Raw genomic sequence first — 13701 nt, forward strand, 5'->3', positions numbered from 1 at the left:
GCTTGGTCTTGCACTGGGCCAGTCATGCCTAAGCTCTTTGTTTTTGCAAGGCAATTGAGGTTAAATGACTTGCCTAGGGTCACACAACCTGTAAGTATCAAGTTTATATGGTCAGATTTGAACTTAGATCCTCCTGATTCCAGGGTTGGTGCTCTACCCACTGCATTATCTAGCTAACTCTTCCCTCTTTTTTCCTAATGTTTTCTATTTATTCATTAATAGAAGCCCTTTACCTCAATCCAAGTACTCAATAAAAGATTAACAAGAAACTCTGTCATTCAGGGTGCCAACTAAATTATTGGCATAATTTAGACATTTAAGCTAGTAATTAATAGAATATCACAAGACCATTTTCCTTTTTTGTTTGTTTCTTAAACAAAATGATCTTCAGACATGGCAACAAATACACGAAACTCTTCCTCTAAGATTAGAGCATATTAAGAGACTAAACTTTCCTTTCTCTACCTTCCAGGATTGAGTACAGGGGTGGGGGAAGGAGAATCATAATTTCTTGCTTGGTGACTTGGGGATGTAAGAATAGAAAAAAGAAAGTTATATTAAGTTTTATGTATTTAAAAGAGAAGGCATTATTCTTTTATTTTTTTCCCTTTTTTGCATCTAGCAAACTATAAAATGACCAGGGATTTATTTTTCTCCTTCCTGCCATTCCTTAGCAATAGTCTCTTATAGGAGAGCATCTTAGTAGAAGCCTGGGCCTGCAGAGAATAGACTCTGTCCCCATGACCCCCATGTCAGGCTTTGGACTCTGTGGAGGGTTAGAGATCCAGTGGAGGCACATGAGCAGGGATAAGGGGAGAGGAGGAAGCAAAAGATACTACACAAAGAGAAAGGACATTGGGATTTCTGAGGAGGAGCCAAGATGGCTGCCCAAAACTAACCTGCTCCTGGAGCCTTTCTCTACCAAAGATACATGAAGCCTCTACTCTGACATCTACACTACAGGTACCACCAAGAAAAAGAGAAGATTCAAAGAAGCTTTCAATTGTAGACATTGTGGAGGATCTTAAGTGAAGCTCTGTCTCCTTGGGGGGAAAGGGGAAATAAAATCCAGGAGGTGGGAAAGGGGGGAAAGTCAGAAGAACGCTTTTATCCACAGTGTAATCCAGGTCCCGACAACTTAATAATAACAGAGGTCCTGGCAGCTAGATAGCAAGCCAGCAGGGAGGATACCAACCTCCAAAAAAGTCTGATCTCTGAAAATACCAGGGTAACAGACAGGACTGGGTTGGAAACAACCCACTGTTAAGTCAGAATCTGGACATAAAGGAGGGAACAAACCTCTGCAAAGGTAAGGTCTGGACTGCATAGGCAATATCTTGGCCAACAACAAGCCAAGGATCAGACCCCAGCCCCAGCAAAGTAAAAGCTTGGATCTATACTCCATATACCCCAAGAGCAGAACTACAACAACAAAAATGAATAAAAAAGCTAAAAAAGTGCTCACTATAGAAAACTTCTTCACAGATGAAGATGACAGCAATTTCATGTCTGAAGAAGAAAGCAGTGAAAAATCACTCACAGGGGAAGTCTATAAATTGGGCTCAAATACAAAAGTTCATCAAAGAGCTTAAAAAAGAATGTAAAAACCAAAGAAGAAAGGAAGAAGAAAAATGGAAAAAAGAAATAAAAGTCATGCAGGAAAATTGTGACAAGTTGACCAAAGAAATCAACTCCATTAAAAGTAAAAATAGCGGTTGTGCTTCTAGAGAAGGTGCCGAGGCCCAGAGGGTTAAAGTGATGTGGCCAAACACAGCCATTAAGTAATCCCCAACCCTACCTGCAGTCGAGTAAACTTCCTGTTATATCCCTGATTTAGTGTAGCCATGGCTCGTGGTCCCAAGAAACATCTGAAACGTGTAGCAGCTCCAAAGCACTGGATGCTGGATAAGTTAACAGGAGTATTTGCTCCAAGACCATCTACAGGTCCCCACAAGTTGAGAGAATGTCTCCCCCTCATCATCTTCCTGAGAAACAGGCTCAAGTATGCCCTTACTGGAGATGAAGTAAAGAAGATCTGCATTCAGTGATTCATCAAGATTGATGGCAAGGTCCGCACTGATATCACATATCCTGCTGGTTTTATGGATGTCATTAGCATTGAGAAGACAGGGGAACATTTCCGTTTGGTATATGACACAAAGGGACGTTTTGCTGTTCATCGTATCACAGCTGAGGAGGCTAAATATAAGTTATGCAAAGTGAGAAAAATCTTTGTGGGTACAAAGGGTATTCCCCATCTGGTGACCCATGATGCCCGTACTATCCGTTATCCAGATCCCCTCATCAAAGTGAATGATACAGTTCAGATTGGTTTAGAGGCTGGCAAAAATCACTGATTTCATTAAGTTTGATACTGGAAACCTATGTATGGTGACCGGTGGAGCCAACTTGGGTCGAATTGGTGTGATTACAAATAGGGAGAAACATCCTGGCTCTTTTGATGTTGTTCATGTAAAAGATGCCAGTGGCAATAGTTTTGTCACTAGGCTTTCAAACATTTTTGTTATTGGCAAAGGTAATAAGCCTTGGATCTCTCTTCCCAGAGGAAAGGGTATCCATCTTACAATTGCTGAGGAGAGAGATAAGAGATTGGCAGCTAAGTAGAGCAGTGGCTAAATGATTGTAAATCATGAGAGAATTTGTAGGTTTTCAGTCAAATTAAGATTTTAAATTCAGTTTTTAAAATGATTATCCTACAAATACACAAATTACGCCAAAAAAATAAGAATCTTAAACAGCTCATTTTTATAAAGCAATATTGAACAAGCCATAATGCTTTTCTCTTCTTTCCTTGAATTAGAGTACTTTGTGTATGACTGTTGCATAAAATGGTGTGGAAGATGTACCTCTATTGGTTTTGCTTAACTTGTTACATGGGAAGTCTCACTGTGATTGGAGGATGGGGAGAGGAATATTGCAAAATGGCTGATGTTAAAACAAAAGAAATTAATAAAACTTAAAGAAAAAAGTAAAAATAACCAACTAGAAAAGGGAACACAGAAGATAATTGGAGAAAATGAAATCCTAAAAATTATCATTGAACAGTTAGAAACTAATGAATCTACAAGACTATGAGATTCCATCAAACAAAATAAAAAGGCTGAAAAAAATTGAAGAAAATATAAAGTACCTTCCAGGGAAAATGAATGACCTGGAAAACAGATCCAGAAGAGACAATATATGAATCATTGGACTATTAAAAAGCCTGGACCAGCAAAAGAACCTATAAAACATTATGGAGGAAATTATTAGGGAAAACTGTGCCCAATCTGCTAGAACAAGATAACAATATAACAACTGAAAGAATATGCAGAACCCCTCCAGAAAGAGATCCCCAGGATAAAAATTCCAAGGGCTGTAGTAGCCAAATTCCAGAACCTTCAAATAAAAGAGGGAATATTGCAAGCAGCATAAAGAAAACAATTCAAATACAAAGGGAACACAATCAGACTAACATGGGACCTATCAGCCTCAACACTGAAGGATCAGAAGAACTGGAATAACATATTTCAGAGATCTAATTACAATCCTGGGATTGTACAAAGCTGGGATTACAATTCAGAATGTACTACCCTGAAAAATTAAGCATATACTGTCAGGGAAAAAGGTGGATGTTCAATGAAGTGGAGGACCTCCAGAATTTCCTGACACAAAGACCAGATCTGAATAGAGAATTCAATCACCAAATGTATGACTGAAGAGTTACATAAACAAGATAAATGAAAAAGGGGACTGAAAAAGCAAAATTGTTTTAAACAAATGTTGGTCTCTAAAAGAGAAGATACAACAATTCTAATTCTTTAGAACTTTACTTTTCTAAGGAAAATTAGAGGGTATAATATAATTGAAGAGAATGAACTTAAAGGATATGGGTATAATTGGGTCTTGTCTCTCAATTGAAGAGGTCCAAGATCACATCACTATGTTTAAGGCAAAAATCTGTGAAAAAAAAAGCAGGGGTATTAACTTGTGTCTCATTACACTTTAACTCACTTTAATCACAAGGTGCTAAGCATTTTCTCAAATGAGGACATCACAAACTGCAGGACTTGAGACAGTGTCTCTGTTACTTATAGTAATTTGTAAGGTTCTCAGGTGAGACCTCCAGAGTCTCCCAAAACTTAAATATCTTTAAGCATTGTAAATTTTGAGGACCTGAGACTGTGTCTCTTTTACTTCAATCATTTGTAAAGTTCTCAGTGAGAACTCTAGAGCCTCCCAGGACTTAGAAATCTTCAAGATTCTTTCAGTTAATTAGATCAGCCTCTGGTGCTTCACTTAGCAAGGTGTTAAGTACCCTGGGTGGGGAGGGGGAGTAAAATGTGAAAGAAAATAGGCCTAGTTCAAGAAATGATATGGCTTTGGATGATACTTTGGATTGTGGGAGGAGGACTGTATGTACTTGAAAGATAGATACTTGAAAAAGCGGTAAGGTAAAAAGTGATTATAATTATTATTTGATGTAATTTGAGTCAATGCTGCTTATCAAGCAATCAATTAAACAATCTGTGATGATATCTTGATAACAATAGGAGCTTATCAAGCAATCAAATAATCAAACTGTGATTGATAATACCTGATTAATAATATTAGCGCACCAAGGGAAGAGGCATAAAGATTTATAATTTTAGAGGGAAAGGAGGGAGAATGTGAATGCTGAATAAATTCTAATCAATAGATTTAGCCCAGTGAGGGAATAAAATATATTCCCACTTGGGTTTAAAAATCTAACTTAATCTACTGGAAAGTTGTGTGTGTGGGGGGGTAGAACTGGGAATGGAAAAGATAAAGGGAGAAGGGACTAGTAAAAGGGAAGAGAAGGAATAAGTGAAAATAAACTGAAAGTTAAATTTCTTATTTTATTATATTTTATTTTTTCTTTTATTTTTTGCAAGTAAATTTTAATTTATTATTACTGTTATTACAATAATTTTGTTATGAGTAAACATAAACCCCCCTCCCCCCCCCCCCAAGAAGATGAGAAACCTCAAGAATAGTGAGAGAAAGAGAAAAAAGTGTATTTCAGTCTGTGTTAAGATTCCAATGACTCTGTCACTGGGGTGAGTTGCCTTCTTCATCATAAGTCCACCAGAGAAATTGCTTCAAATTTTTCCCACAGTTGCTGTTACTAGCTGTACCTCCACTCTATTCCTCCCCACTCTCATTTATTCTATTCTCTCTCTCTCCTTTCAACCTGGCCCTGTCCAAAAGTGTGTTGTTATATCTGAGTACCCTCTCCCTCAATCTTCCCTCTCTTCTATCACCTGTTACCCCCTTCCCTCCACCCATTCCCCCTTACCCCATTTCTATCTTCTCATTTTTCTCTACGGTAAGATACATTTCCTCACCCTATTAAGTGTGAATGTTATTTTCTCTCTGAGCCATTTCTGATGAGAATGAAGGCTCACTTATTCCCCCCTTGCCTTCCCTCTTTTCACTCTATTGAAAAAGCTTTTTCTTGACTCCTATGTGAAATTTCTTAGCTTCTTCTTCATCTCCTTTCCCTTCCTCCCAGTACTTTCCTTTATCATCCCATCCAACTTTTTACTATATTATACAATTATATTCTGCTCCTTTCTGTGTCCTGTCTATATATGCTCCTTTTTAACAGCTCTTATAAATGATAAAGTTCATATGAGTTATCAGTATCTTCTTCCCATGCAGGAATACAAACAGTTCAATATCATTAAGTTCCTCATAGTTAATCCTTCTCATATACCCACTCTATGCTTCACCAGAGTCCTGTACTTGGAGATCAAACTTTCTGTTCAACTCTGGTTGTCTTTTTTTTTTTTTTAGTTTTTTTTCAAGGCAATCGGGTTAAGTGGCTTGCCCAAGGCCACACAGCTAGGTAATTATTAAGTGTCTGAGGCCGGATTTGAACTCAGGTACTCCTGACTCCAGGGCCAGTGCTCTATCCACTGCACCACCAGCCACCCTGCTTTGGTTGTTTCAATAGGAAAGTTTGAATGTCCTCTGTTTCATTGAAAGTCCATCTTTTCCGCTGAAAGAGGATGTTCAGTTTTGCTGGGTAGTTGATTCTCAGTTGTAAACCAAGATCTTTTGCCTTCCAGAATATCATATTCCAGTCCCTACAAGCCTTAATGTAGATGCTGCCAGATCCTGTGTAATCCTGTGGAGCCTCATTAGTTGAATTGTTTGTTTCTGGCAGCTTTTAGAATTTTTCTCTTTGATTTGAGGGTTTTGGAATTTGGCTATAATATTCCTGGAAGTTTTTCCTTTGGGATCTCTTTTAGGAGGTAACTGGTGAATTCCCTCATTTTCTATTTTACCCTCTGCTTCTAGGATCTCAGGGCAATTTTGCTGTATTATTTCTTTAAAAATGAAGTCTAGGCTCTTTTCCTGATCATGGCTTTCAGATAGCCCAATAATTTTTAAATTATTTCTTCTGGATCTATTTTTGAGGTTGGTTGTTTTTCCAATGAGATATTTCACATTTTCTTATAATCGCTGGCATTTTTGGAAGTTTTATTTCTTCCTGATTTCTGGCAAAGTCATCAGCTTCCCTTAGTTCCATTCTGCATTTGAAGGAGTTATTTTATTCAGAGAGCTCTTTTATCTCCTTTTCCAGCTGGCCAATTCTGCTTTTTAAGCATTTGCATTTTGTTTTGTTTTTTCCATTAGGCCTAAACTGGTTTTTAACATATTATTTTCTTCAGTATTTTTTTGTATTTCTTTTACCAAGCTGTTGATTTGGTTTTCATGATTTTTCCACATTGCTCTCATTTCTCCTCCCAATTTTTCCTCCACCTCCCTTAATTGCTTTTCAAATTCTTTTTTGAGCTCATCCATAGTCTGAGCCCATTTTCTATTTCTCTTGGAGGTTTTGGATACAGAAGCTTTGGTTCTGTTGTCATCTGAGTATGTGTTTTGATCTTCCATGGGACTAAAGTAATTCTCTTGTGGTCATATTCTTCTTTATCTGTTGTTTACTCATTTCCTCAGCCTAAGACTAATTTACAGCACTTTCAAGGCTTTGGTTTTTTTTTGGGGGGGGGACACCCCACTGGGACCTTTATTGTTCCAAGGTCTTATGCTCTCTTGCCTGTGCTTTGATATGTAGATATCCACAGAACTTCCCTCTGCCCTGGAGCTGTAAGGAGGAGGCCTGCTTGGCTACTTAGTATGGGAGTCCAAAGGGCAACCTGGATCTAAGTGTGGGCAAACAGCAGAGTCCTACCCTGAGGGAGAGTAGAGAAATTTCTGCAGTCTTCCCTGACCCCCTTACCATCTGTGGACTGTGCTCTGGGGGGTGCAGGCTGCTTCCTCCAGATTCCTGCTGCAGGCTCTGTGACTGGTGCTCCCTCACTCCACTCTTATTCTGGTGTAGCAGAATTCTCTTCCTGCCCCTTCAAGCTGTTCTGGAGCTGTACTGTGACTGGGGCTTTTTCTCAACTCCTGGTCCTAGTAAAACACACCTTTCCCGTGGAACTTCTAAGTTATCTCGGACTGGGAAAATATATCACTCAGTCTTTCTGTGGGTTCTGCCCCTTTAAATTTTGGCTAGAGTCATACTTTGTTGGCTGGAAGGAGTTCCTAGGAAATGCTGCCCTCATGCGCCATCTTGCTCTGTCCCCCAAAAGTTAAATTTCTAAAAGTCAGAGGGGAAAGATGATAACATTTTGGTGAGAAGGAATAAGAAAAAAAGGAATGAGATAAATATAAATGGAGAAAGACAACATGAAGGGAAATACAGAATTAGTAATCTTAACTGTAAATGTGAATGGGATGAACTTTCCCATAAAATGGAAGTGGATAGCAAAAAAAACCTACAATATATTTTTTACATGAAACACATTTGAAGCAGAGAGATACATACAGGGTAAAGATAAAAGGTTGGAGCAAAATATATTATGCCTCAGACGAAGTAAAAAAAAAATCAAGGGTAACAGTCCTAATGTCAGACAAAGTAAAAGCAAAAATCAATCTCATTAAAAGGGGCAAGGAAGGAAACTACATCTTCTTAAAAGGTATCATTGGTAATGAAACTACATCATTACTAAACATGCACACACCTAGTGGTATAGCATCCATATTCCTAGAGGAAAAGCTGAGTGAATTACAAGGAGAAATAGCAAAACTTTAATAATGGGAGACCTCAATCGCCCTCTCTCTCAGAACTAGATAAATCTAACAGTCTAACAACAAATCTAAAAATCTAAAAATAAACAAGAAGGAAGTTAAGAAGGTGAATAAAATCTTAGAAAACTTAGATATGATAGAATTCTGGAGAAAACTTAATGGGGATTGAAAAGAATATACCTTTTTTCTCAGCAGGTCATGGCACCTTCACCAAAATTGACCATGTACTAGCGCACAAAAATCTTATAATCAAATGCAGAAAAGCAGAAATAACAAATATACACTTCTCAGACCATGTTGCAATTAAAAATTACATTCAATTAAGGGTCATGGAAAGATAAAACAAAAATTAATTGGAAATTAAATAACTTTATCTTAAATAATGGGTGGATCAAACAGCAAATAATAGAAATAATCAATAATTATATCCAAGAAAATGATTATAATGAGACAGAGTACCAAAATTTATGGGATGCTGCCAAGGCAGTTTGCAAGGAAACTTTATATCTCTAAATGCCTATATAAATAAAATAGAGAAAGAAGAGATCAATGAATTGGGTAAGCAACTAAAAAAATCTAGAAAAAAGAACAAATTAAATAACCCCAATTAAATACCAAATTAAAAATTCTGAAAATCAAGGGAGAGATTAATAAAATGGAAAGCAAGAGAACTATTGATCTCATAAATAAAACTAAGAGTTGGTTTTATGAAAAAGCCAATAAAATAAACCTCTGGTTAATCTGATTTTAAAAAAGAAAGAAGATAACCAAACTACCAGTATCAAAAATGAAAAGGGTGAACTAACCATCAATGAGGAGGAAATTAAAGAGATTATTTGGAGCTACTTTACTGAACTATATGCCAATGAATTGGACTACTTGAGTGAAATGGATGAATATTTACAAAAATACAACATGCCCAAAATAACAGAAGAGGATAACCCCATTTCAGAAAAAGAAATTGAAGAGACTATCAATAAATTCCCTAAGAAAAAGTCTCCAGGTCCAGATGGATTTACAAGTGAATTCTACCAAACATTTAAGGAACAATTAATTCCTATTATACATGAACTGTTGAAAGAATAGTAGAGAAAGGAGGTCTGCCCAACTCCTTTTATGACACAAACATGGTGCTGATACCTAAACCAAGGAAGAACCAAAACAGACAAAGAAAATTATAGACCAATATCCCTAATGAATATTGATGCAGAAATTTTAAATAAAATTTTAGCAATGAGACTACAGCAAGTTATTACCAGGACAATACACCATGATCAGGTAGGATTTATAGGCAGGGATGGTTCAACATTAGGAAGACACTCAACATAATTGAACATATCAATAGTAAAACCAATAGAAATCATATGATTATCTCAATAGATGCTGAAAAAGCCTTTGATAAAATATAACATCATTCCTAATAAAAACACTAGAAAGTTTAGGAATAAATGGAGCTTTCCTTAAAATAATAAACAGTATCTATCTAAAACCATCAGCAAATATTCTATTTAATGGTAATAAACTCAGAGTGTTTTCAACAAATTCAGGGAAGAAACAAGGATGCTCATTATCACCATTACTACTCAATATAGTATTGGAAATGCTACTGGTAGCAATAAGAGAAGAAAAAGAAATTGAAGGAATCAGAATTGGCAATGAGGAAGCAAAACTTTCACTCTTTGTAGATGATATGATAGCACACCTAGAGAACCCCAGTTCAAAAAAACTCCTTGAAACAATTAACAAATTCAGTAAAGTAGCAAGATATAAAATAAACCCACATAAATCATTAGCATTTCTACATATGAACAAAACCCCCAAGAACAAAAGATAGAAAGAGAAATTCCATTTAAAATAACTGTAGACAATATTAAATAGTTGGGAATCTACCTCCCAAGACAAATCTAGAAACTGTATGAACACAATTATAAAACTCACCTCACCCAAATAAAGCCAGATCTAAATAATTGGACAAATGTCAAATGCTCATGGTTAGGTTGAGCTAATATAATAAAAATGACATTCTACCCAACTTAAATTAGTTATTCAATGCCATACCAATCGAACTACCAAATAACTACTTTACCAAGCTAGGAAAAAAATAGTAACAAAATTCATCTGGAACAACAAAAGGTTAAGAATAATAAGGAAATTGAGGAAAAATGTAAAGGAAAGTGGCCTAGCTCTATCAGATCTAAAATTGCCTAGTACTGGTTAAGAAATAGAGTAAGGGATCAGTGGATTAGGATAGGTTCAAAAGAAGCTGTTGTAAATGACTAGAGCAATCTACTATTTGTCAAACTGTAGGATATCAGCCTGTGGGATAAGAACTCACTATTTGACAAAAATTGTTGGGAAAACTGGAAAATAATATGGCAAAAACTAAGCATAGATATACATCTCACACCCTATACCAAAATAAGGTAAAAATGGGTACAGGATTTAGACATAAAGAGGGATACCATAGATAAATTAATAGACCAAAAAATACTCTATCTGATCTATGGAAAAGGGATAAATTTATGACCAAATGAGAATCAGAGTACATTATAAACTGCAAAATGAATGATTTTAACTATATTAAATTAAAAAAGCTTTTGTACTAATAAAATCAATACTGCCAAAATTAGAAGAAAAGCAGAAAACTGGGAAACAATTTTCACAACCAGGAATTCTGATAAAGGTCTCATTTCTAAAATATAGACAGAATTGCATCAGATTTATAAGGTCACAAATCATTCCCCAATTGGCAGATGGTCAAAGGCTATGAACAGTTTTCAAATGAAGAAATTAAAGCTATATATAATCATATGAAAAAATGCTCCAAATCACTATTGATTAGAGAAATGCAAAAACAACAATCAAGCCTGCATAAGAAAAAGGGAAGATGATCAATGTTGGAGAGGTTGTGGGAATATTGGGACATTAATGCATTGCTGGTGGGGTTATGAACAAATTCCACCTTTCTGGAGAGGAATATGGAACTATACCCAAAGAGCAATAAAACTGCTCATACCCTTTGCCCCAGCAATTCCAATTCTAGGCCTATATCCTGAAGAAATCATAAAAAATGGGTAAAATCACACATGTTCCAAAATATTCATAGCAGTTGTTTTTGTAGTGGCAAAGAATTGGAAATTGAGGGGATGCCCATCAATTGGGGAATGGCTAAACAAGTTATGGTACATGAATACTAGGGAACATTATCATTCTATAAGAAACCATAAATGGTCAAACTCTAGAGAAGCATGAAAGGACTTACAGGATCTGATGCTGAGCTAAGGGAGCAGAGCCAAGAGAACAAGGTACATATCAACAACATTATGAGATGAACAACTCTGATGGAAGCAACTCCTTTTGACACTCCAGAGAGCTAAGACAACTGTATTAGACTGGTAATGGTCTATCTTATCCCCAACCAGAGGAAGAAAAACAAATCAAAACAAAACACAGAAAAAAACACCCCTACCAAATCTGTTGAACACTTTATAAAAATTATCTCTTATGTATCTCTTTCCCTTAATCCTAATTCCTCGTGCCAAAATGACTAATTTGCAGATATGTTTAAAAAAAGTGTATGTAAAATGCTAAACTGACTGTTCCCTACTGAGGGAAGGGGGTTGGGAAGGAATAGTGAAGGGAATTTTCTAACTTGGAAATATGCATATACAAATAGATGAAAATAAAAAAAGAAAGGACATTGGGACCATGCAGTACTAGAGGTATGGGTTGTCTTGACCAAGTTTTCCCAATAAATGTGCTTTCATACTAATGTGCCCTGTGCATGTTCTCACTCTTTCCACTGATGGCATTTGTAGTTATGGGAGAACATATGGGTCAGTTTATAGAGAAGATGCTTTATTATTTCTGTTCATGTTATGACATTTTAGTGAATGCCTTTGTTTTGCACTAGTTATGCCAAGTGGATTACTATTAAAAGTGAATACACTAGTAGGGGCTGATAGTTTTAGGTCCTTTAATCTTAGCCCCTCAAGCTGCTTTGGGTTAAGTTGAGTTAGCCCCCTTTTTTTTTTTGCATCAAATTTAAGTGCAAGTTGAAGAGATAACACAGAAGGTGTTATCTCTACTAGCATTCTATGGTTTTCAACATAGGAAGAAAAGATAGAAACATAGCCAGTGTCTGCTATTGCTTCTGAGGTTTCTCAACAGTAGGGAGTATTCCTTTCAGGATGATGAATGAATGGCTGGCAAGATGCACAGAAGGCTTCTCTGGTCTCTGCTATAGAGCAGTCCAAACTTAGGCCTCAAAACCTAAAATATGGTTTCACTAGCCGTCAGGTTAAATACTTTTCTCTCTCTTTTTCTCTTGAAGCCTCCTAAATCATGCCATGATAGAAATAGAAAAATAAAGACTCAATAAAATAAAACACAAGAAAAAGAAAGTGGATGTTTTATTTGGTCCTTGAAGTAGAGTAAATTTCTTTCCCTTTTTACTTTGGAACTAATTTTTTTCCCAAAGATTTTATTTATTTTGAGTTTTACAATTTTTCCCCTAATCTTGCTACCCTTCACCCCCCACAGAAGGCAATTTGCCAGTCTATACATTGTTTCCATGGTATATATTGATCCAAATTGAATGTGATGAGAGAGAAATTATATCCTTAAGGAGGAAAAATAAAGAGATATCAAATAATAATATCAATAATAATCAAATACATAATAAGATAATGGTTTTTTCCCCCTAAATTGAAGGTAATAGTCTTTGGTCTTTGTTTAAACTCCACAATTCTTTCTCTGGATACAGATGGTATTCTTCATTGCAGATAGCCCAGAATTGTCCCTGATTGTTGCACTGATGGAATGAGCAAGTCTATCAAGGTTGATCATCACCCCCATGTTGCTGTTAGGGTGTACAGTGTTTTTTTGGTTCTGCTCATCTTGCTCAGCATCAGTTCATGAAAGTCCCTCCAGGTTTCCCTGAATTCCCATCCCTCCTGGTTTCTAATAGAACAATAGTGTTCCATAACATACATATACCATAGTTTGTTAAACCATTCCCCAATTGATAGAAATTTACTTGATTTCCAATTCTTTTCCACCACAAACGGGTCAAGCAGAGTAAATCTTGAATGAAATGGAATATAAATGATAGCCAATAATTTAGAAGGGCACAATTAGGGGAGGGGAATCTAAACATCATTTAGCCTACACATCTGAAACATTGCAAGTATATGTGTGAGTGTGTAGGATTGTTCTACTTAACATACCCTGGTTTATGTAAATGAATAGAAGAACTAGAAACCTAAATCCCTCCTTTCTGGACAAGTTTCGATTTGATTCAATAAACAAATATGCGTAAAGCACTTATCTTTCAGGGCATTGTGAATAAACAGGCATAAAAATTCAATAATACCTGCCTCATGGAGTTTCCATTCTAATGGGAATAAATAAGCAGGTATTTATAAAACATGGTAAATTGAGGTAGGACAGAGTATCAGCAGTTAGGAGAAGGGTAGAATTGAAAAAGACTTTATAAAGAATGTGGTACTGAAGCTGAATCTTGAAACAAAGGAGATAAAGTCTAGTGGACAGAGAGCTAGATTTGACATCAGAAAA

At 36.3% G+C, this 13701-nt stretch overlaps 1 pseudogene; it reads left to right on the plus strand.

Annotated features, from left to right (window-relative positions):
- The first annotated feature begins 1817 nt into the window (after window positions 1-1817).
- On the plus strand, window positions 1818-2754 carry LOC141516818 (small ribosomal subunit protein eS4-like; annotated as a pseudogene).
- Window positions 2755-13701: the final 10947 nt, after the last annotated feature.

This window comes from Macrotis lagotis, chromosome 1 (assembly GCF_037893015.1).
Source record: "Macrotis lagotis isolate mMagLag1 chromosome 1, bilby.v1.9.chrom.fasta, whole genome shotgun sequence".
NCBI lineage: Eukaryota > Metazoa > Chordata > Mammalia > Peramelemorphia > Peramelidae > Macrotis > Macrotis lagotis.